We start from the raw sequence: 26056 nt of genomic DNA on the forward strand, positions 1-26056 counted from the left end.
AGATTCCCCACAGTGGTTCTCTGACCTGTTGAGTGAAGACCATTATGGTGGATAGGAGAATTGGAAGCTACTAGAACTGCCTCTACCTAGAAAAATAGTAAACTAAAAGAAATATACATTCCTGGAGGGATTGCAGAGATTAAGGCCACCATTAAGGACTTGAAAGATGCAGGGGTAGTGATTCCCACCACATCCCCATTTAACTTGCCTACTTGGCAAGTACTCCAGACTTATTGGTAAGACATTTGTGTGTCAGAGAGTGGGAAATAAATCCAACAAATCTTCAAAAATTACTACTTCAGTGAAATTTCTAGGGAACCAGTGGTGTGGGGTATGTTGAGATATTCCTTCTAAGGTGAAAGATACATTGTTGTATCTGGCTCTACCAACACCCCAGAAGAGGCACAAAGCCTAGTGGGCTTCTGGATTTGGAGGTATTTTCCTCATTTGGGTGTTTACTGAGTGACCTGAAAGGCTGCTAGTTTTGAGAAGGGCCCAGAACAAGAAAAGATTCTACAACTCTGCAACAGGTCCAGACTGTGTGTTAGCTGCTTTGCCACTTGGGCCACATGGCCCAACAGATCACTGGAAGTATCAGTGGCAGATAGAGATGCTGCCTGGAGCCATTGGCAGCCCCCTATAGATGAATCACAGTGCAAGCCTTTAGGATTTTGAAGCCAAGCCCTGTCTTCCTCTGTGGTTAACTACTCTCCCTTTGAGAAATGGGTTTTGGCTTACTACTGGGCCTTAGCAGAGATTGAACACTTAACCACACAGGCTACCAAATTATCAAGCCTGTTTTATTTTTTTTTATTTTTATTTTATATATATATATATTTTTTATTGCTTAAAGTATTACAAAGGGTATTACATATGTGTCCATTCCCCCCCCCCCCGCCCGCCCTAGACAGTCCCCTAGCCTCCCCTATCCCCCAGTGTCTTATGTCTATTGGTTATGCTTATATGCTCAAGCCTGTTTTAATCCAGTCCTCTGTTCAGCTCCTCTATCCATTTTACAATTGGATTGTTTTGTTGGTGTTGAATTGCTTGAGTCATTTATATATTCTGGATATTATCCCTTTGTCGAAGCTGTTGTTTGCAAATATTATCTCTATTCGGTTGGTTGTCTTTTGTTTTATTGTTGGTTTCTTTTTCAAAAAAAAATTTTTTTTTTTTAAATTTCAGAGAGGAAGGGAGAAGGAGGGAGAGGTAGAAACTTCAATGATGAGAGAAAATCATTGATCGGCTGCTTCTTGCACGCCCCACACTGTGGATTGAGCCCCCAACCTGGGCATGTGCCCTGACCGGAAATTGAATTGATGAAGGGATTAGCAACAAAAAACAACAACAAAGAAAAACAACTCATAGACAGACAACAGTATGTTGAATAACAGAGGGAAAGGGATGGGTGGGGTGGGAGTAGGTAGAAGAGGGTAATGGGGGGATAAATGGTGACAGAAGGAGACCTGATTTGGGGTGGCCAACGCACAATACAATATACAGATGAAGTATTATAGAACTGAACAATGGAAACCTATATATGTTACTAACCAATGTTGCCCCAGCAAATTCAATTAAAAATAAATAAAACACAATGATTCCATAATTAAGTGAGCAAAGGACGAGGACAGATGATTTATCTGAAACAAGATAAAGTTCATCAACCTTTTCAGTAAAAAACATGCAATTTTTAAAAAAATTTATCTTTATTTTTAAAAATATTACAGTTGTCTCCCTTTTTTCTCCATTGGCCATTTTCCATCAAAATAATAAAAATTTAGAGTGATAGCCAAGACTATAAATCAATACAGTACTTTGGAAAGCCATTTAATAATATTATCAAGAGCTTTAAATTCTTTCATTTCCTTTGATGACACAATTTTATCTTTAGAAATTTATAGTAAGGCAATTATTCGGAACACAGAAAAAAATCAGAATTTACAACTATCTTGCCCATTTGCAGCATTATAATACCAAGAAATAGGGAGTATTGTCTTCTAACAAGAGAATGCTAAGGCAAATTACAAGCTGTTAAAGGATATTTATCAAAACTTTACAGTAGCCCTAACGAGTTTGGCTCAGTGGATAGAGCATGGGCCTGCGGACTGAAAGGTCCCAGGTTCGATTCTGGTCAAGGGCATGTACCTTGGCTGCGGGCACATCCCCAGTAGGGCAGCTGATCGATGTTTCTAACTGTCTATCCCTCTTCCTTCCTCTCTGTAAAAAAAAAACAACAAACAAAAACAAACAAAAAACTTTAAGAAATTAGATCATAAAATCATATGAAATAAAAAAGCAGAAAACAAAATTATATATTATTCAATCAAATTATGTAGGAAGAAAAGAAATGCATGTATAAAAGTTTGAAGAAACAAACGAAAATGTTAACAGGCATTGTCTTAGAGCAGTGATGGCGAACCTTTTGAGCTCAGTGTGTCAGCATTTTGAAAAACCCTAACTTAACTCTGGTGCCATGTCACATATAGAATTTTTTGATATTTGCAACCATAGTAAAACAAAGACTTATATTTTTGATATTTATTTTATATATTTAAATACCATTTAACAAAGAAAAATCAACCAAAAAAATGAGTTCGCATGTCACCTCTGACACGCATGTCATAGGTTCGCCATCACTGTCTTAGAGCAATGATATAATACCTCTCTCTCTCTCTCTTAATTCACTTTATTTTTCTTGTATAAAATTATGTGGTGTCCACAGCTGGAGTCTGAGTCCTCTGCACAGAAACTCTGGTGTGGGTCTTTACAAGAGGGTCAGTGAATTCTTGACAGGCTTTGGTGAACATGGTCTCTTTCCAGAGATCTGGGTGAGATAACTGTAGGTCTTAGAGATGGCATAAAAGGTGGCCTTGGCTAAGTTGCCCAGGGTGACAAGTGCAGCCCCCTGGCCGAGGTATAGTAGTCATCAATACCAGCCATCAGCAGCAGCTTCTTGGGCACAGGGACCGATACAATGCCAGTGCCCCTTGGGAGTAGGGATGAGGCACACCAGTACAGATCCACTGGAGCCAGTCATCTTGCATGGAACTGTGTGGGGCTTACTGATCTTGTTCCCCCAGTCGCCTCGCCCCACAGGGACAATAGAGAGGTTGGCTGGGATGATGGCTCCACAGAATGCAGTGGCTATTTCCTTTGAGCACTTAACACCCAGATCAACATGTCCATTGCAGTCCCCAATGGTGACAAATGCCTTGAACCAGGTCCTCTGGCCAGTATGTGTCTGCTTTTGTACGGGCATAATCTTCAAGACCTCATCCTTGACGGATGCCCCAAGAAAAAGTCAGTGATCTCTGATTCCTTGATGGGCAAGGAGAATAGATAGATCTCCTCTATGGTCTTGATCTTCATGTCCTTGACCAGGCGGCCCAGCTTGGTGACAGGGATCTACTCCTTGTCCTTGGCCTTGCCTCCATGAGCTCCACGGCCTTTGCCCCTGCCCTGACCCCAGCCGCAACCTCAGCCCCAGATGCCACTGCCAAATCCTCCACAGAAGCCACCGTGGCCTCCTATTCCAGAGCCCCTGGGGCCTCCAGGCCCTTCCGCAGCGTGGGCATCATCTGCCATTTGGTTTCCTCAGAAAAGAAGCCCTTTCTATATTTTTTAAATGTTTTACAATAAGTACATACCTAATGAGAAATTTTAACTTTTATTACTTACTTTAAAAACAGGTTGTCAGAGCCAGCACATGCACTGCACGGCTCTGCTGGTCTGACTGGCTTTGAGTCCATGTATTCTTCTAAATTCTCCCATTTGACTACACCAGGGCAGGTTCCTCCTCGAACCCTGCCCACTGTACTAACTGTTGGGAACTTAGTCCAAGTTCCTCCTTTACCAAGTGTGAGAGACACAGGTCAATTCTGGCAGTGGAGCAGATGGAGAAGCCATGAGATGTTGTGGGTATATAAGAATGAGTCTTTATTGCAGAGGCCAGTGGCCACATAGCCATTAGACAAGAACAGTCCTTACATCAAAGTCCATACAGGCAAACAGCCGGACACCAGCTGGTGAATACATATCTTTCTCACATAGTAGCATTAATCTCTGTACCCACATTTAGTATCTGAACAGCCGCATGCTGCCTCTAAGCTCACCGTCTTACATCATAGTAGTACTTGAGCTTTCTGGATCAGCAGCTTCTCCTGTCTCCTGCCCAGCTGCTCTCTCTCTAGCAGACTTCTTCACACACTGTTGGTCAGTAATCTGTCTTTTACTCTAGAGACAAAGAAGGCTGGTTACCAACAATGACATCAATCATTTGGGTTACAGAAGGCACAGTGTACCATGTGTCCTTGCACCCACTCATGGTATTTTGGCCTGATTACGGTTCCTAGACTCAGAGTCCTTGGACATCCTGATTAGGCTCATGCTCAGAGCGGCCTTTGGCCATTCTGTGTATTGATAACAAGGCCTCTGTGCTCCTATTGGCCTTGACTATCCAGGGACCTGGCGTGCTTCCCACACAGGTTATTAGTTTAAAAGTGCACATATATGGTGAAGACTAAAACCATATAAAAATATGTCTGCCTGTGGACAAATATTAGGAAAAACACAAAAATATAAACAGTTGTTGCATTCATATCTGAGGACCAAAGTGATTTTTATTTATGTCAGTCCTCAAGACCTTGTTTGTGACCCCTTCATTCTACACACACACATAATGAGATAATGTTGGTATTGATTTGAAGATGGCTGAATGCTCCCTCTGCTATGAAGAGATGAGTTCTATAGAGGAAAAGGGGCCGCATGCTAACCTGTCAAGCTCAGGGAAGGCCTACGTGATGGCCTTGCAAACTAAGAGACCTAAAGCAACCACAAAGGATGGTCTGTATGTTGGGTAGTAAGGTCCTAGGCTGGTAAATTCCCTGACAAGGGTTAACTTTGATCTTAACTGAGCCTATTTTTTTTTTTGCATCTACGATAACATACCTTGGGAATGTTGGGATAACTTGTAATTTCCCTTTTTCCGGACCCTTCAGAGTACAACCAATGTACCAGGGCACCAGGGTGGAGACCAAAGATTCCCTCATTGTTATTGTTATCTTGTTAATTGTTGACTGTTTACTATCCTGTACCCACCTATGTAAAAGAAGCATGTGTCTATCATTTTACTTTTTATCCAATCCCAGAAGTTTCCTGCTTTGCTTTCTCCCACCTCCCTAATCTATTACCAATAAATTTTATGTAACCAACTTACGTCTCCTCCTTTGTTGGTAATTTATAAAAATAGATGGCACACCACCATTCTTTGGAACATTATCTCAATCCATTGAGATTGTGTTTCCTGGCAATTATTGACAGTTTAATTGTCAAATAAACTCACAAAAATTCTTTACAGGTTGGAATGTTTTTTACATTAACAGTCCTAGAACCAAGTCATGGCCCTAGAAATTATGAACAATGAATGCTCAGGAATATTAAATCAAGCAAGTCTTCTCTGAAGTCTGAGTTAAGGTTGGTCCAGACAGTTGGGAACTTCATTTATGATCACTCTCCAAAAATTTAAAAGCATGGTCTTTTTTACTATCAGAACCTATTACTACACTGAAAGTGTTAGACAGACATGAGCAGAGCAAGGACAATAGGCCAGGCACAGAAACTCACGAGGGCAGAACACTCCAGATGCCCAGCAAGGGGCAAAACTGGGAAAACAAAAATCTCGCCCTCAGGGTAAGCTGTCCTCCCCTAGAATATCATTGGTCATGCGGTTTGGACCCCTGATCTTTCATATCGCTGGTCAGGCAGTGTAGACTCCCTGACCTTTTCCTCCCTAAAGATAACATCAAGGCCTCAGTTGTATTTTAGCACCAGGCCCAGAAAAGCAGCCAAACCAGACAAGTGACGCCATGGCTGCCTCAGGACCAGTTACATTGACTAATGAACCCCTGCCTGGCACCAACCAATCAGTGGAGACAAGGATCCTGAAAGAGCACACCTGTAGAGCTGATGAGTATTCTAAGACCTGCCCCTGAGACTTCCCCTAAGATTTCCTCCTGCAAGAAAGAGATATATAAGCTCAGGACAAAGGACCCAGTGCCTCTCTCCCTTCAAGGAGCATGCCTGTGCCATTCCCCCACAGGCATGTAGCCCCTAATTTCTAAGATACCCCATGATACTTGCATCCAGGGGAGCAATGGGCAGTAGCAGCTCGTCCAAAGCAGTCTAGCCCAGGCTTTCCCGTTGCCTCTTCTGTGCCCTTCCTTGTTTCACTGTCCTAAGTATATTTTTGCTGCACCATGGATCCAATAACCTTTGGCTCAGTGCTGTATAACCTTTCCCTTTGGATATTCCCATCTCCCATCCCCTCTTCCTTAAATAAATTCAATTTTTTTTAATCACCATATGAGATGGCTTTTTAGTCTGCCTGTGGCACCACCGACTTTAACCTTTCAGAAAGGATCCCCAAGAAGCCAAAGAAAGAAAAGTCCCAACACATATGAACACATTCCTGTGCATAAACACATGTATTCTCAGATAATAGGATCAACTGGGTTTGGCTGCAGCAAGGACATGACCATCTTAGAAAGTGCTGGCTTTTTACCTTTTGACCCAGCTGAACAGTAGTACCTACTTTTAATTTTTGAATAATGAAATTTTGCCAACCTAAAGTTGCCTTTGATTTTTAGCTGGTTATTAAGAAACAAAAGATTCTAAAACTAAAAATGGAACTCCCATTTGACCCAGTGATCCCACTTCTAGGAATATAGCCTAAGAAACTAGAAACACCAATCAGAAAGGATATATGCACCCTATGTTCAAAGCAGCACAATTTACAATAGCTAAGATTTGGAAATAGCCTAAGTGCCCATCAGCAGATAGGGGGATTAAAAAACTGTGGTAAATCTACACAATGGAATACTACACTGCTGTAAAAAAGAAGGAACTCCTACCATTTGCAACAGCATGGATGGACCTGGAGAGCATTATGCTAAGCCAGTCGTCGGCAAACTCATTAGTCAACAGAGCCAAATATCAACAGAACAACGATTGAAATTTCTTTTGAGAGCCAAATTTTTTAAACTTAAACTATATAGGTAGGTACATTGTTATTCACTTAATTAGGGTACTCCTAAGCTGGCTTTTGCTAAAAACGTCCTCAGTCTGATTGAAGTACGTTCGCTGAGGTCGACCCCTTCCAACTTTCCCATCCACACTTGTCTTGTATACTTGTTTCAGATAGACAGGTGTGGATGGGAGAGTTGGAAGGGGTCGACCTCAGTGAATGTACCTCAAAACAATGTACCTCCCCCGCACTGCGATTCCCACGGCCTGCCTGCGCCTCGTCTCCCGTTGCTCAACCGACCCGACACCCCCCACTTCTTCTAACGCCACTTCTTCAAAATAGACTCGCCAGGCTGAAAACCAACTTCTGCGCATTGCCACGAAGTTTCAATCGCACTGTATGTGTGCGCCCGCACGTGTTATTTTGTGAAAGAGCCACACTCAAGGGGCCAAAGAGCCGAATGTGGCTCACGAGCCGCGGTTTGCTGACCACTGTGCTAAGCGAAATGTCAGTCAGAGAAAGATAAATATCACATAATCTCACTTATTTGTGGAATATCATGAACAACATAAACGGATGAACAGAAACAGATCCAGAGACAGAGAAGCATCAATCAGACCATCGAACCTTAGAGGGAGAGCAGGGGAGGATGGGGGGAAGGGTGAGAGATCAAACAAAGGAATTGTATGCATGCATATAAGCCTAACCAATGGACACAGACACTAGGGGGGTGAGGGCACGAGCAGAGGGGGCGGGGGGCAATGGGGCGATAAGGACACATATGTAATACCTTAATCAATAAAGAAAAGAAAAAGCAAAAGATTCAGAAATAACCTTTGACTCTTTCTCCTTTCCTGCCTAAGCGATACAGATGGAGAACACCTGCTTCAGGAGGAAAACTTAATCACCTTAGCATTAGACTGGAAGCTCCAAGTGTGTTTACTAGATTCCCACTTTGTCCCATTGTTCCTAAGTCACTGAACCTCAGGACCAGCTTTTACCTCCCAAGTCACTCAACAGGACCACTTTCAAGCCTTCATCAACCAGCCTCTTGGGGAAATTATGCTGCTGTGCCCCATCGCTCCAACCATGAGAAATCTATACAGTGCTCCAGCGATTCCTATCAAAGTCCATCTCCCTATGATGTTGACATCCCCCCTCCGCAGGCAGTAACTACAGAAGATATGACCTTCATCTCTATTCCATAAAACAAAAAGCTGGAATATTAGGTCTGATCAAATAATTGATTCAATATCCCCTCCCTGGGTAACTGACCTTTAGACCACATTCCACTTGCTAATGCCATTATCATTCCCCTCCGGACCCACCCAGAGAATTCTCCACCCAGAAAAAGCCACCTACTTTAAAATCCCCAATGCCCCATTCCCGGGTGCTGGCACCATTTTGGGTCTCAGCCCATATGGTTTTCCAGATGGCCTCATCTATACTAATAAAAGGGTAATATGCTAATTAGACTGGGAGACCTTACAGATGACCTTCCGGACCGCTTTCCAGACAAAGCCATGGCTGGGAGGGCTGAGGCAAGCTGCCAAGGCTGGGAGGGCCCATTGCAGAGCCCCAGCCGGGTGGGCAGGGCCTCCCTCTGTGCAGTATTGATCACAGAGCCCTGTCAGGGTGGGCAGGGCAAGTAGGGCCTCCCTGTGGGCGGGGATTAATAGCGGAGCCCAGGCCGGGTGGGAAACACCTGCCTCTGCTCTGCATTGATCACAGAGCCCAGGCCTGGTGGGCAGGGCCTCCCTGTGGGTGGGGATTAATGGCAGAGTGCAGGCTGGGTGGGAAACACCTGCCTCTGCTCTGACATTGTTCCCAGAGCCCCAGCATGGTGGGCAGGGCCTTCATGTGGGCGGGGATCAATGGCGAGCCCAGACCGGGAGACCTTCCAGATGTCCTTCATGAAAAACCTGGGGCTTGGTCAGCCTGCAAACTGCCCCCAAACGGCCCTCAACCCCTAGCCCAGGCCGGCTACGCCCCCCAGTGGGGACCCTCACCCTGATGATGGCATGGCCAGCCTGGAAATGGCCCTCAGCCCCTCGCCCAGGCCGGCCACGCCCCCCACCGGGGACCCACACTCTGATCTGGGACCCCCTTAGGGAGCAGATCAGCTGGCCCCCTCCCATGCACCAGGCCTCTATAGTAATAAAAGGGTAATATGCTAATGAGACTGGGAAACCTTCTGGACAAAGCCATGGTGGCGGGGCCAAGGCAGAGGCGGTTAGGGGTGATCAGGCCAGGAGGGCAGGGCAGTTGGGGGTTATTAGGCAGGAGGTGCAGTTGGGGGCAAGCAGGTCAGAAGGAGGGTCAGTTGGGGGCGAGCAGGCCGGCAGAGGGTGCAGTAGTGGGTGAACAGGCCAACAGCGGGGGCAGTAGGGGTGAGTAGGCTGGCAGGGGTGGCAGTTGGGGGCAAGCAGGCTGGTGGGGGGGCAGTTGGGGGCAAGCAGGCTGGTGGGGGGCAGTTGGGGGTGAGCAGGCCGGCAAGCAGAGTGTTTAGGGGCCATTAGGCAGGCAGGCAGGTGAGTGGTTAGGAGACAGTGGTCCCGGATTTTGAGAGGGTATAGGCCAGCAGGGGGGCAGCAGTTGGGGGCAATCCTGTGGGATTGGGCCTAAACCGGTAGTCAGGCATCCCCCAAGGGGTCCCAGATTGGAGGTGGTGCAGGCTGGACTGAGGGACTCCCCCCCCACACCCCCACACGAATTTCATGCACTGGACCACTAGTAAATTTATAATCCCTTACCACTTTGGCCTCGTGTGTTCCTCCTTCAGCAACCCTAACAGTTGCCTTACTGTCTTTGTAATTTTCATGCTTATGCAAATTCCCATGCATACTATTAAAAATTTGATTTTCGGTCAATGGTACATGCCTGGGTTGCGGGCTTAGTCTCTGGTAGGTGCTGTGCAGAAGTCGTCCAGTAGTGATTCTCTCTCATCATTGATGTTTCTATCTCTCTCTCACTCTTCCCTCTTCTCTGATATATATATATATATATATATATATATATATATATATATATATATATATATATAAATTTTAAAATATATATAACTTTTAAAATTTTATATATATAACTTTTAAATATATATAAACTTTAAAAATTTTTTTTTTACTTTATTCTGTTTCAAAAAAATGGGCAGAGGACCTGAACAGACACTTCTCCCAAAAAGACATACAAATGACCAACAGATACTGGTATATGAAGATGTGCAACTTCACTAGCTATTAGGGATATGCAAATCAAACCTACAATGAAATACCACCTCACACCTATTAAAATGTCTATTATTGTTGCCTATGGAATTTGTGTTCTTCCACGGGATCACAAAAAATGCATTCCATGGACACACAAATGGGGAGACTGTGGTGTGGCAAGATTTGTTCTGGTGGAAATTATTTAATAGTAAAACGATTTTGAGAGAGAGAACCAAGATGGTGGCATAGGTAAATGCCTGTAATCTCTGCCTCCCACAATCACATCAAAATTACAACTAAAATATAGAACCACCATCATTCAGAACCGCCTGAAAGCTAGTCCTACAACTAGAGAAGTAAAGAAGAAAGCACATTGAGGTAGGAGGGGCAGAGTTGAAGAACAGGCTGGTCCAATATCTACCTGTGCCTTTTTTTTTTTTTAATTTGGGAGAGAGATCATCTCTGCGGAGACTGACTATGAGGAGCAAGGGGCCCCAGCCCCACACCAGACCCCCAGCCCAGGGTTCCAGAGCTGGGAAGAGAAGTCCCTGCAACTACAGGCTGTAAAAACCAGTGGGGATTGTGGCTGAAGGACACAGAGGCTGCTGAAGACCCAGGTATTCCATTTAAAGTGCCAGTGCACAAACTCAGAATCCCAACATTGGGAAGCTTTGGGGGACCCAGACACATATGGAATGAACTAGATTATCTGTCATTGGGGCAGGAACTTGGGGGCAGCTTTCTCTCAGAGGTGCTTGCAAGGGTCATTTTTCCTGTGCTGGGACCTCCCCTGTTGCAGGCTGACTTACAGGCGTATTTGAATTTCCATCAGTGTGACTCACACTGTTCGCTCTGCCCTGGTGATTCCTTGAAACCCCATCCCATCCAATTTGCAGCCCCACCCAACCTATTTGCAGCAGCTTTCCCATATGAATGGCCTGTCTTGGCTCAGGCTTAACACTTTGCTAAAATCTCTCAAACAAACTTCAGCTGGTGATAGCATGCCCCAAACCTATCAATCAAAGGCCCAAGACTCAGCACTTGCACCAGCCTGCCTTGCTTCACAGCTGGGCCTCACCTGGGCACTTCCAAGCCCAATAAAAATAGCAAATAGCAGCCATCTGCAATTTCTTTGTAGCTCCTGCTAGGTGCCCCCAGGCAGTGGCTGACTTTGCACCTCCCTGGAGGCCCCAGAGCCAGTGCATCCATTGGACAATTTCAGACCATAGCAGATTACAACTCCACACATCCACAAATGACACACTCAAGAGGCAGACTCAGTCAGCACCAAAGTCCCACCGAAGCAAGTCCTGCTCCATAGGGGTATCTCCTGTACAGCAACTCTCCTACTGTAGTTGCAGCTGGTCCTCATGGCCAGTTGGGCCGAAGGTCAATTCCTCTCAGTGATGCCAATAGCAATCAAGGCTCAACTACAAGACTGTGCACAAAGCCCACACAGGGGCACACAGAGTGCCCAGGAGACTGGGGAGGCTGAACAACTGGGCCCTATAGGACACTTACTACACAAGAGCACTCTACACAAGGCTGAACAACTGGGCCCTATAGGACACTTACTACACAAGGCCACTCTACCAATTCTATAGTAGCTCTATCTAATACATAAAAACAAACATGGGGGAGCAACCAAAATGTGGAGACAAAGACATATGTTACAAATGAAAGAAATGGAAGCAAGCAAACTACTGGATACAGAGTTCAAAACCATCATTATTAACTAACTCAAGGATCTGAATGAGACTTTCAGGGATCTTAGTGAGAATGTCAAAGACATAAAGGATCAGTCAGAAATGAAGTATACACTAACTGAAATAAATAATAATTTATAGGGATTCAACAGTAGAGTAGAGGATTCCAAGAATCAAATCAACAATTGGAATATGAGGAAGCAAAAAATACCCAATCAGAGAGCAAAAAGAAAAAAGAATCCAAAAAAATGAAGATAGTGTAAGGAGCCTCTGGGACAACTTCAGATGTACCAACATTGACACCATGGGGATGCCAGAAGGAGAAAAGAGAGCAAGATATTGGAAACCTATTTGAAGAAATAATGACAGAGAACTTCCCCTACCTGGTGAAAGAAATAGACTGACAAGTTCAGGAAGCACGGAGTCCAAAACAATAGGAACCTAAAGAGGCCCACACCAAGACACATCATAATTAAAATGCTAAGGATTAAAGACAAAGAGAAAATCTTAAAAGCAGCAAGAGAAAAGCAGTTATCAATAAGGGGTCAGCCCTAGCCGGTTTGGCTCGGTGGATAGAGTGTCGACCTGTGGACTCAAGGGTCCCAGGTTCGATTCCGGTCAAGGGCATGTACCTTGGCTGTGGGCACATCCCCAGTGGGGAGCGTGCAGGAGGCAGCTGATCAATGTTTCTCTCTCATCGATGTTTCTAACTCTCTGTCCCTCTCCTTTCCTCTCTGTAAAAATTCAGTGAAATATATTTTTTAAAAAAATAAATAAGGGATCATCCATATGACTGTCAGCTGATTTCTCAACAGAAACTTTGCCTGCCAGAAGGGAGTGGCAAGAAATATTCAAAGTGATGAATATTTAGGATCTACAACCAAGATTATCCTATCCAGCAAAGCTCTCATTTAGTACTGAGAGTTAAGTAATGAGCTTCACAAACAAGAAAAAGCTAAAGGAGTTCACCACTACCAAACCAATATTACATGAAATATTGAAGGGTATTCTTTAAGAAGAGGAAGAGGAAGAATAAGAAGAGATTTTAAAAAAATATGAACAATAAAATGGCAACAAATAGCTTACATTTGAATCTAAAAATCAAAATAAACAAGAAATCTAATGAACAAAATAATCTGGTGAATAAAATGGAATCAGAAGCATGAAAGCATGGAACAGACTGATGAATCTTAGGGAAGGAGACCAGTATGGGAGCAGGGAGCGGGCCTAAGTCATCAGTAGGACATTCCCTGAGGGCTCCCAGACTGTGAGAGGGGGCAGGCTTGGCTGAGGGACCCCCCCGCCCCAACCAGTGCATGAATTTCGTGCACCAGGCCTCTAGTTTGCCAATAAAGAAAGAAAATCATATGCTGAAAAAATAAAGTATTTTGGAAACAAATAGAAAATTCCAAAGCACCTTAAATATGACTTATTTTTATTTTTTGTTACATCTGCTTTTTAAAAAATACATTTTTATTGATTTCAGAGAGGAAAGGAGGAGAGAAACACCAGTGTTGAGAGAGTCATTTACCCACTGCTTCCTGCATCCCTTACTGGGAATCCAGCCAGAAACTGGCTCAAATCCAATTGTGGCCTTCTGGTTCATAGGTTGAGGCTCAACCACTGAGCCACACCTGTAGGGCTTAAATATAACTTTTAGTTGTCACAACTATTATTTCCTCCTCCGGAGAGCTCACTGGGAGGATAAAGATGGGGAGCGGAGACAACAGACCTTTCTTGAGACCCAGATGCTCCACTTTCCCTTCCCAGACCAGGGGAGTGCTATCAGAGGAGACTAGGGCTTCGAACTCAACTCCAGTATTCCCACATATGACTATGTGACACAGAGTCTACAACACAAATGGACAGTCTTCCCAAATCCACACATACACTGCTGCACAGTCACACGCCCACCATCAGACACACAGTAACACATCAGTCACAAAACTCTCCCTCCCCTCCCAACACAGTGCTGCTGAGTCACAATCCCCACCGGGACTCAGTCACCAAAGAACAGCCACAAAGCTCTCTATACCTACACAAAGAGGAAGACATGGTCACATAGCCACAGTCACACACCCACCACGGGGACACAGCCACAGGTAACCCACACCCGCACATAGTTACAGGCCGTCAAACATTAACAATCATACTGCGTGGACTCAGCCGCACCAAAGTTCCTCAGCTCCGCACACACAGTATCACATAAAATCACAAACACATCATTGGGACACACAGTCTCACACATAATTTCACAATTAATCCTCTCAGACCGTTCTGCCTGAACAAACAATACTCAGTCACTGTCCCTGCCTCTGTACTTTTCACCCCTTTCCCCCGAATCGCGTTAGCCACAACGCCAACCCGCTCAGGTAACAGTACAGCTCTGCCCAAACATTCCACCTTCCGATAGGGAGGAGCGGTGTGCCCCCTGGGAAATGTAGTTCAGCGAAGCCCTCGCGATAAACTAGGTGGCGCCGGGCTTCAGTCAGGCCAAAGAAAGCCCAGACCTGCGTCCCGCAGGCTTCTGGCGCTCCCCGCAGGGCCTCGCACTGTGGCTCCGACTTGGGGACAGTCAGGTGTGCTAGAACCGAGCTTACCAGGCACACCACCGCCTCTCCCAGAGGTTAACACAGTTAACGCAGTGTTGAGTTCCGAGTCTCCAGCCTCTGAACCTTCTGGGAAATGTAGTCCACAGTCAGAAAAGTCAACTGTTTTCCATCCGATCGTGAGCCCCTGCTTGGCGGAGCCCAGGAGACCTGTGGGAGCCCAAGGAAAGCGCAGGCGCAGACTTTCCGGCTCGCCATCGCAGTCTTTGTTTGCTGGTGAGTTTGCTTTTGGCTCCGCCAAACGCGAATCTGGCTGTGGGACCTGAGTTTCTGAGCTCAATATCGGGCTGGGAGGCTGTGAGGGAGCATTCGCGGTGTCTGCGACGGGACTGGGGAGCCTGAGGGGGAAGAATTGCCACTGTGACATGTAGTGTTCAAAGCTTATCTGGAGAGGTGGGGGTACTAGAGGAAAAGGGAGGACTCGCGGGTGGGTGACCAAAGGTGTAAGAGGGTGTGAGGGGGTTGTAATTACAACCTGTGTGAGACAGTGTGTAGTTCCAAGTTTGTGAGGATGAATGGCATGTGAGTTTTGTGGGGTAATAACCTCTAAACCTCACTTTTCCCATTTCTAAAATAATTGCAAGAATGCATCTTTCTGGAGAATCCGTTTTTCTGAAAGATAAGAAAAAGGCTAAGCAATTGAGCGATAAGTAATTTTTAAAGCAATTTTACATAAAAGCACGCTCATTGTGGTGTAGAAACAAAATCAGCATTAATTTTCTTTTAAGAGGAAAGATTCCCGAAAAACTTTTCACTGGGTGTCTAAATTCTCCTGTAAGTATTGACTTTTCTTAATTCTTTGGAATAACTTTGGTGAGTCTGCTTTGAGAAGCTCTGGACTAAGGAATAGCTTTAATTGGTCATTTACACTTGCACAGACAGCTCAGAATTAGGAAGCAAGTTGTTCTGTGCAGAGAGATCTGTCTTTGGTGCAGAGAGATCAATTTGTTAACATAAGTAACATTCAAACCTGTGAAGAATTTTTTTGTGAGTTTTTTTGAGCCAAACTGTCAATAGTTGTTGGGAAGCAGTATCTCAATGGATTGAGATAATGCTCCTGAAAATGGCAGTTTTGCACCCTGTTTTATACATTACAATAAAAAGAGATGTAAGTGGGTTACATGAAATCCATTGGTGATAGATTAGGGAGGCAGGAGAAAGCAAAGTGGGGAAACCTCTGGGATTGGATAAAAAGTAAAATGATACACATACTTATTTTACTTAGGTGGGTGTAGGATAGTTAACAGTCTATTAACTCAGTAACAATGAGGAGATTTGTGGTCTCCCCAGAGCAATGTCTGTGCTTTGAGGGGTCTAGAAAAAAGGAAAATTACTTTGACATTCTAAAGAGATCCTACATAATAAAAGGGTAATATGCAAATAGACTGAACAACCGAACAGCCAATCAAAGCGTAATCTACACTAATAAAAGAGAAACATGGTAATTGGCGTACGACCGCTACCCTTTTCATCGGCTAATCAGCGAGATATGCAAATTAACTGTCAGCCAAGATGGCAGCCGGCAGCCAGGCAGCTTGAAACTAACATGAGGCTTGCTTGCCTCAGTGACTGAGGAAACCAACGTTCCCCACCTGCGGCTGCAGGCCTCTGAGCTGGCAGTTTAAGAAACTCTGTAACAAATACCGCCAGACTTCAGCCAGCAGATTCGCAACATTGTAAGCAAAGCCCAGAAACCTACTTTCAGCCGCGGAGGCCTAAGAGCTGGAGCCAAGCTTCAAAGCTAAAGCTGGCCCAGAATAAAAAAGAAAAAAAGGAGCAGTTGGGAGCTTCAGTCACCCCCAGCCTGAAAACAGCCCTCAGCCCCTCACCCAGACTGCCAGGCACCCCAGTGGGGACCCTCACCCTGAAGGGTGTGTGACCAGCTGCAAACAGCCATCATCCCCTCACCCAGGCTGGCCAGGCACCCCAGTGGGGACCCCCACCCTGATCCAGGACACCCTTCAGGGCAAACCAGCCGGCTCCACCCATGCACCAGGCTTCTACCCTATATAGTAAAAGGGTAATATGCCTCCCAGCACTGGGATCAGCGGAGCCATGAGGCCTCCCGGCACCGGGATAAGCGTGACAGGGGGCAGCGCCCAAACCCCCTGATTGCCCTGCGGCTCTGTGTGTGACAGGGGGTGGGGCCACAACCTCCCTATCCACCCTGCTCTGTTCGTGACAGGGGAAGGCGCCCCAACCCCCTGATCAGCCCTGCTCTGTGCCTGATAGGGGGAGCTCCCTAACCCCCCTGCCCCCCATGGGCCCTGCTCTGTGTGTGACAGGGTAGAGCCATAACCTGCCCATTGGCCCTGCCCTGAGTGTGAGAGTGGCGGCGCCCCAACCCTCTGATCGGCCCTGCTCTGTGGGTGATAGAGGGCGGTGCCCCAACCCCCTGATGGGCCCTGCTCTGTGTGTGACAGGGGCAGCGCCCCAACCCCCTGATTGGCCCTGCTCTGTGCGTGACAGAGTACAGATCCCCAACCCCCCTGATGGGCCCTGTTCTGTGAGTGACAGGGGGCAGTGCCCCAACCCCCTGATTGGCCCTGCTCTGTGGGTGACCGAGGGTGGCACTGCAACCTCCCCATCGACCCTGCCTTGAGTGTGACGGGATGGTGCCCCAACCCCCAATCAGCCCTACCCTGATCATGACTGAGGGTGGCATCACAACCTCCCAATCTCCCTGCTCTGTGCATGACAGGGGGCAGCGCCCCAAATTCCCAATCGGCCCTGCTCTGAGCCCGACCAGGGGCTACACTTAGGGATTGGGCCTGCCCTCTGCCACCCGGGAGCAGGCCTAAGCCAGCAGGGCGTTATCTCCCGAGGGGTCCCAGACTGTGAGAGGGCACAGGCCGGGCTGAGGGACCCCCCCTCCCCCCCCCGAGTGAACTTTTTTTGTGCACTGGGCCTCTAGTATGCTAATAATATGCTAAGGCTGCGCTCTCTATGAGGTGCTGACCACCAGGGTGCAGACGGTCAACCAGTCGCTATAATGTGCACCCGGGGGCAGATGCTCCCACCTGCTCCCACCGGTAGGTTAGCTTGCTGCTGGGGTCTGGCCAATCGGGACTGAGCAAGATGGGCTGGACACGCCCTGTAGTCTTCCCCCTGTCCCTCCCAGCCCAATCATGCACTGGTGGGGTCCTTCAGTCTGGCCTGTACCTTCTTGCAATCTGGGACCCCTAGGGGGATGTAGGAGAGCCGGTTTTAGCCCGATCCCGCAGGCCATTCCCCTTGGGAGGGCACCAGATGCAGGGCTCATGGCTGGTGAGTGCTGCTGTGGTGGCACGAGCCTCTCCCTATCCGGACTGATTGGGCTTGAGCCCATGGCAGGCACAGCGGGACCTGGATGAGTGGGAGCGACAGGTAGGAGCTACAGGTGGCGTTGGACTGCAGGTTTTGGCCCGATCCCTGCAGGCCACCAAGAGGGACCCCACCCATGCACGAATTTGTGCACTGGGCCTCTAGTATTATTATAAATACAAAAAGACAATAGGCTCAATTAAGGTAATACTGGCCTAGGGCATGACTACCCACCATAAACTACTTTTAGTTTAAAAAGTTGAATTTCAGACCATCCTTTGTGGTTACTTTAGATCTCTGAGTTTGCAAGGCCACCATGCAGGCCTTCCCTGAGCTAGTCAGGTTAGTGTGTGGCCCCTTTTTCGTCCACAGAGTAAACGGTTAAAGTCTGTCTTGGCATGGCAATCTGACTACTAATTTGACCAGGTTTTCCCCAGACCAAATGGCCTTTGTAAATGTAGTGAAACAGTTTTCTTCTATCTACAAAGACACTTTCTTCCAGCATTTTATCATGCAACATATTTTTCAACAAAATGAAAAAATAAAGTACAATACAAAAATTCATATACAAAATAATAGCTTTGATATATACAAAAAATAGTCAGTTATAGAAAAGATGGTACTTTATTTACAAAAGCAACAAATTAGATAAAATACCTAGGGATAAATAAGAACTGTTTAAAACCTGTATTTAGATTGTTTTTAGATGTTAATGAAGGACCTAAAAGAAGATTTGAGCAAATGGAAATATGTATCATATTTTAGATAGATTTTAAAAGTCTGCAATGTATTCTGTTATGTGAAGAAAGCAAGATACACAATCTTTGATGTAATATACTACTTTTTTGAGTAAATGGAGATAAGAATGTATATTTGTAGTTGCATGAAGAAACTTTGGTGTGTTACACAGAAAATAAAAATAGTTGCTGGGTAGGGAGTTGCAGCATCCAGGGCAGGGATCAGAATCACATTTCTTTGCTTGCCTGTTTTGTTATTTTCCTTTTTAACCCGGGTTGGGGGATTAGATTTCTTTGTTTGCTCTGTTGCTTTCTTTTTTGATTGTTATCATTGCCTCATTCTTGAATGTTTCCTTGACTTGCATGATACTACTTTCATTTTTATAATTCCAGTCAAAATCAAGGAGCAACCCCCTCCCTCCAATTCCACTAGTGACTTATGTTTCTGTTTGTCCTTTAACTATTAGCATTACTGAGTTTCTGGCTTTGATCATCTTTTTTTACCTCAAAGAACTCTATGAGCAATAGCATTCCATTTTTGGCTTCAGCTGACAAATGAGTAACAAATGTTTGAGGTTTGTCCTAAACTCCTCATCCATATATCCAACTGCCCAATGGACAGCCCACCTGGAGGTTACACAGGAACTTCAAACTCTTTTATGTCCAAAATGTCATACTGATATTTCTTCCCTCCTACAGTTTGCCTCCATCCATTACCCCTTCTGTATTACCTGTTTCATCAATACATAGCACTATCCAACCAGATGCTAAGCCTCTTACCTCTGAGTAATGGAAGGTCTTCTGAGTAGGTTTGATCCTTTTATCTGACACAGCCCATTAAAAATTGGAGACCCTGGTCTATTTATCACAATAAATGATAAAAACATGTGTTTGCTAAATCCATGAATGACCATATAATTGTAGGACACTTACAATATTAACTTCTAGAATTTCATAACCTAGGTAAAATATTAAGCTTCTAAAAATTTATGAACTCTGAGCCATGAACAATACCAAAATAACTTCCTTTGTATTTTATTCATATCACTCAAGGTTCGTGACTTCACATTTATGAGAAAAGTGTTGTTATATTCAAAATTATATTCAAAACTGTGACTGTTCAATAAGGAGCAAGGCCATAGTGACACCCACTTAAAAGTACCTGTATGGGTTGTGATTCTGGAGAACGCTGAGAACTCAGTCTTAGAGTTTCTCTGTTTAAATTATGAAAGTAAGTTACTTTCTGTATCCCATTTCTGAAAGTGCAGCCTTTAAATTGTATGATGGGTTTGGCCTTAGATGCAAAGTACAAATATTTTATTCCATATGCTCATATGTATGTGTATGCTCTAGCTTCTAAGCTAAAGGGTCATCACCACTTTGTTCTTTTTCATAAACAAGTTTTCTTGTGCATCCCCAGGAGCTGCACTTTCCTTATCCTTTAAAACTTGACAGTTCTAAAGACTCAGCCTGAAATCTGGGATGCTGCTTTGATCAACAATAACTTCCAGTTCCTTTTTTGGTCACATAACAGTTATGTGGTGAGTAGTAAATTTCATGGTAACTTTGGTTTTTGTGGTGGTCCTTTAAGGATCCATCTTTCTTTCTTTTTTAAAATATGCTTTTATTGATTTTTAGGAGAGCATGGGAGAGTGATAGAGAGAGAGAGAAATATTGATGAGAGAGAAACATCGATCAACTGCCTCCTGCACGCCCCTCACTGGGGTTGGAGCCAGCAACTGGGGCATGTGCCTGCCGAGAATCAATCCGGCGACCTCTTGGTTCATGGGTCGACACTCAACCACTGAGCCACACCAGCCGGGCAAGGGTCCATATTTCTTGCAAGTTGTCTATTTAGTTGTGGTTAAAGCTGGAGCAACTATACATCCTAATTCTAATCAGGTAGAAGAAGGAATTACCACTCTGGGGCAGGGGTCAGTAAACTTTCTATAAAAAGTTAGTAAATATTTTAGACTTTGTAGATCGTAGAATCTCTGTTGCAACTACTCAACTCAGGGACTATAGCACAAAAGTAGTTTAGTTGACATTAGAGCATTTTGATTTCTATTTTGAAAATATTTTTTAAACAGTAAGATAAATTCTGTTGAAAGGACTGTTTTGCCTGGTATTCAGATGATATTGCCTAGTTCAGTTCAGGATTGTCATTTTATAGTATGAAAAATGCAATTCTGATAAATACGTGTGAAGGATGTTGACATAAATCCTATAAAAATATGAGGGGCTTAATTATGAAGAAGATACAATTTCTGTGTTTTCTTTTGGCTTACTAGGAATTTAGTAGCTTAAGTCCAGTCATGCTTTTGCAAATTTAATGAATTAAAGAATTAGGAATTTTTAACTACATAGTATTACCATAATTTGTTAAAAGTTTAGTAAAATCCACATGCTAAGCAATTTGTGCCGTGGGCTTTACAATTATGGAACATCTTAACAAGTCTCTTTTTTTTCCTTATGTTTATTTTTCTGTTTAGGTTTTGTCTTTTCTGATTTCAGTTTTTATAGGTTGTATTTGTTAAATTTTCAAATTTATTTGCATAGGGTTGAGCAAAATAATCTCGACTTTATTTTCTTATTATTAAAATAAGAAAATCCTTATTTTCTATCTATGACTATTTCCAATAGTCATTTTTTATTTTTGTAGTTTTGCTTTTATTCCCTTTTAGTTATTCCTAATAATCAACTCACAAATTTATTATTATTTCTATTTTGTTTGTTTATAATACATTAATTTGTTTTCTTTACTAATGTGTCTGTTTTGATTATTCCTTAACCTAAATCCTTACTTTATTATTTTATGTCTTTTAAAAATATTGTAAGCACTTAATGCTAAAACTTCAACAAGCATTTTTCAAATGTGATCTGTGGATTTTGATATACAGTTTTTTGATTAATATTTCTGAATATTCTGCAAATATTCTACAAATTTTCTCTTTGACCAAAGAGTTTGTTCAAGCCAGTAAATTTTGAAATTTACAAATAAAAGATTTTTGTTTTCCTATTTTAGGATGTGTTTTTTTAGGTGTTACTTTTTTGTTGTTTTTAGTCACAGTATTTTTTTGTCCCTTTTCTAATTTGTGGAATATTTAAAGTTTTATATTACTATTATGGGCCAATTTTGAGACTTGTTCTTTAAGCATTTGAAAAGATGGTTTACTGGTACTATCTATTTTCAAGATACAGAATAAACTGATTAGCTGTAAGTTATAAATTAGGATAACTTCTTATTTTCATTTTTAATATATTCACATATGTATATATAGGGTGTCCCAAAAAATGTATACACACACTTTGAATAATTATAAAGGCAATGTTTATAAATCTGTAGTTAACAAGCTCTCCAGGTATTTTTGAGGCATGATAAAGTTTAACACTAATATAGCAAAACCTATGTAAACTTTATACAGAGTGTCCCCCAAAAAATGTAAACATACTTTAACAGTTGATAGCTCACTTTTGAAAATGAAATGTATTTTAATAAACCCTGCCTTTATAATTATTCAAAGTGTGTGTATACATTTTTTGGGATACCCTATATATGCAATTCTTTGCATCTTTGCCTTTGTGCAGTGATCCATCTATCAAAGTTCTGTCCACTATTTATGTTGAGCTTCATTTTTATTAAAATGTCTCTTATTGCTCTAAGCCAGCGGTTCTCAACCTGTGGGTCACGACCCCTTTGGGGGTCGAACGACCCTTTCACAGGGGTCGCATAAGACCATCGGAAAACACATGTATAATTACATATTGTTTTTGTGATTAATCACTATGCTTTAATTATGTTCAATTTGTAACAATGAAATTGGGGGTCACCACAACATGAGGAACTGTATTAAAGGTTGCGGCATTAGGAAGGTTGAGAACCACTGCTCTAAGCCTTCCAAAATCTGTATTTCCAACCCATGTTGTAGTTTACAAGCAACTTGGATTCTAAGTAAATACTTTCTTATTTGTATTTTTCACTTTGATGCCTAAGACATACATTGAAGCTCATTGGCAGAAAAGCTAGTATTTTATGTTTCTAGCCTGCAGTCTTCAGAACAAACAAGATAATTATTAAATAATTTATAATTGTTATAGAGCTTCGGTGGAAATATTTATTTTTCAGATTTATTGAGGTAAACTTACATAAAATAAAAGTCACCCTCTTTAAGTATATTATATGATAGATTTTGATAATTGTATTCAGTTCACTCTTCATATCTGGGTTCTACATCCAAAGATTCAACCAACCTTGGATCAAAAATATTTGGTGAAAAATATATTGTTGCATATGTGTACTATGCATACCTCACAGAGTGCATAGTACACGTTTATTGTGCTTTGCTTTATTGCACTTTGTACATAATGCAACTTATACAAATTAAAGGTTTGTGGCAACTCTGCATTGAGCAAATCTATCATAATCGTTTTTCCAACAGGCTCATATAATAGTTAGCATTTTTTAGCAATAAGGTATTTTTAAATTATGTACATTTTGTTTACAAAAATGCTTTAGTACACCTAATAGACTACAATTTTCAACTGGTGTGCCATAAGAGGCACACTGGTATGCCACAAGAATTTTTAAAACATGCTATACCTGACTCTTTAGTTAGGGGCACTGATGTCTTAAATATGATAACAGTCAACACAACACTAGCCATCTGGTGTGAATGAAAATTATACTTTTTTTTTTTAGTCAAATATATTATACTGGAGGCCTGACACACGAATCCGTGCACAGGTGGGGTCCCTCTGTGTGGCCTGCAGGGATCGGGCCGAAACCTGCAGTCCAACGTCGCCTACAGCTCCTACCTGCTGCTCCTGCTCATCCCGGCCGCACTGTGCCTGTCACGGGCTCGCGCCCAATCAGTCCCGATTGGGAGAGGCTCACACTGCTGCAGCAGCACTCACCAGCCATGAGCCCTGCGTCTGGCTCCCTCCCAAGGGGAGTGGCCTGCGGGATTAGGCTGAAACTGGCTTTCTGACATCCCCAAGGGGTCCCGGATTGCAAGAGGGTGCAGGCCAGGCTGAGGGACCCCACCGGTGCACAATTGGGCTGGGGAGGGACCACGGGAGGGCTCTAGGGTATGTCCGGCACATTTCGCTCAGTCCCGATCGGCCAGACCCCAGCAGCAAGCGTACCTAACGGTTGGAGCATCTACCCAGTGGTCAGTGCACATCATAGCGACTGGTTAACCGGTCAACTGTCTGCCCCCTGGTGGTCAGTGCACATCATAGTGAGTGGTTGAGCAGCCTTAGCATATCATTAGCATATTACGCTTTGATTGGTTGTTCAGCTGTTCTGCCGTTCGGTCTATTTGCATATTACCCTTTTATTATATAGGACTAGGGGCCCGGTGCACGAAATTCGTGCACTGGAGGGAGGTGGTCCCTCAGCTCAGCTTGCCCTCTCTCACATACTGGGAGCCCTCAGGGGATGTCCTGCTGATGACTTAGGCCCGCTCCCTGTTCCCCTTGGGGAGTGGGCCTAAGCCGCAGTCTGGCCTTCCTTTGTGGGAGGCGACTAGGCTGAGCAGGGGAAGGAGCCAGCCCCATCAGCCCTCTGCTGCAGCCACTGCCAATCAGCACAGCCACCAAGGTGTTTTCATCAACATGGACTCCAGTTCCTTCACCATGAAAAATGACAACTTTCTTTAGGCATTTTCAAGATGTGTCTTTTATAGGATATGACATTTATTATTTTTTTTATCCTCACCTGAGTATATATTTCCACTGATTTTTAGAGAATGTGGAAGAGAAAGGGAAAGACAGAGAGAAACATCAAAGTGAGAGGAACACTGATTGGTTGCCTCCTGCATGAGCCCTGACCTGGGCCCTGGCCAGTGAGGAGCCTGCAACCTAGGTACATGCCCTTGGTCAGAATTGAACCCAGACCCTGCAGTGGGCAGGCCAAGGCATTATCCACTGAGCCAGACCGGCTAGGGTAGGATATGACATTTCTTAGCCCCTGCAGCAGCAGACCTTTGTTTTTTTCTCCAGGAGTGAGGTAGAAAACCCTACATCACCTTCTTGGATTCTTATTACCCAAGTTACTAAGAATATTACCAGTGGCATATAGGGAGCTTAGCCATTGAGCGGTCAGAAAAGGTGTTGCCTCTGTAGTTCACACCCATCCCCGGCTTGGCCCCTGCCCAGGCCTAAGGCCTCTGGCTGGGCGTTAGGCCTGGGCAGGGGACCCACAGCCTGCTCTGATGGCCAGCTCCACCCCTGCCCAGGCCTCAGGCCTCTGGCCGCAGTCTTAGGCCTGGGCAGGGGACCCCCAGGCTGCTCCGATGGAAGGATCAGCCCCTGCCCAGGCCTCTGGCCTCTCCCTGGAGCATTAGGCCTGGGCAGGGGACCCCCAGCCCTGTGAAATCGCAGGCTTTGCCCTTGCCCAGGCCTCAGGCTTCTGGCTGGGGTGTTAGGCCTGGGCAGGGGATCCCCAGCCGGCTCCAATCGCCGGCTCTGCCCCTGCCCAGGCCTCAAGCCTCTGGCCGAACCTTAGGCCTGGCAGGGGCCCCCTCGGCTCTGATTGCAGGCTCAGGCCCTGCCCAGGAACCCCCTGGCTCAGGCCCTTCCTAGACTGCTCAGGGCCCACATGGGGCCTACCTTGTAGTGAACTGGGTGCCCTATGATGTTTCCCGGACCCAGGCCACTGGTGCCTAGTATGCAAATTAACCACCATCTTAGTTGGGTTAATTTGCATATTTGCTCCTGATTGGCTGGGGTGGCTGGTGGGCATGGCTGGTAGGTGTAGCGGAGGTATGGTCAATTTGCATGTTTCTCTTTTATTAGATTAGATATGCAAAATATTTTTTGGTGTGCTGCAGAATTTTCGTAATTAGTTTATGTGTGCCATGAGATGAAAAAGTTTGAAAATCACTGGACTACAGTATAGTGTAAGCATAACTTTTACATGCACTGTGAAACAATTTGTGTGCCTAGCTTTATTTTGATATTTACTTGATTGCAGTGGTCTGGAACTGAACCTGCAATATGTTTGAAGTATGTCTATAGTTAAGTTTACAATGGTTGTATCCCTATGAACATGTACAGACTTTTTTTCTTGTCATTATTTCCTAAACAATTCAGTGTAGCAACTATTTACATAGCATTTACATTGTATTAGGTATTATAATAATCTAGAGACAATTTAAAGTGTATTGGAGGATATGCATATGTTATATGAAAATACTATGCCATTTTATTTAAGGAACTTGAGCTTTATTTTTTTAAATTAGTAAATCTTTATTGTTCACATTATTACAGATGTTCCTCTTTTTTTCCCTCATAGATCCCCGCCACCTGGTTCCCACCCCACCCCATGCCCTTACCCCCCGCCACTGTCCTCATCCATAGGTGTACGATTTTTGTCCAATCTCTTCCTGCACCCCTCACACTCCTTTCCCCCCAAGAATTGTCAGTTCACTCCCTTTCTATGGCCCTGCTTCTATTATATTCACCGGTTTAT

General features: G+C 44.3%; 1 protein-coding gene and 1 pseudogene across 3 annotated transcripts in view; one reads left to right on the forward strand and one right to left on the reverse strand.

The window, feature by feature from the left end:
• The window catches only part of LOC308531061 (uncharacterized protein), a 101348-nt gene that overhangs the window by 59358 nt on the left and 15934 nt on the right, over positions 1-26056 (forward strand). Inside the window, exon 1 of one of the 2 annotated variants that reach the window (XM_081107911.1) lies at positions 20003-20123. The exons of the other annotated variant lie outside the window; for it this stretch is intronic. The gene's annotated coding sequence lies outside the window, so the exon portion shown is untranslated. Of the gene's footprint in view, positions 1-20002; positions 20124-26056 lie in introns of those variants that run through there. 2 annotated transcript variants of the gene reach the window in all.
• Positions 2611-3585, reverse strand: LOC308531062 (small ribosomal subunit protein uS5-like; annotated as a pseudogene). The gene has a single exon. The product of its transcript is annotated as a small ribosomal subunit protein uS5-like (transcript).

This window comes from Myotis nattereri (genome assembly GCF_964212035.1).
Source record: "Myotis nattereri genome assembly, chromosome: 15".
NCBI classification, from domain to species: Eukaryota; Metazoa; Chordata; class Mammalia; order Chiroptera; family Vespertilionidae; genus Myotis; species Myotis nattereri.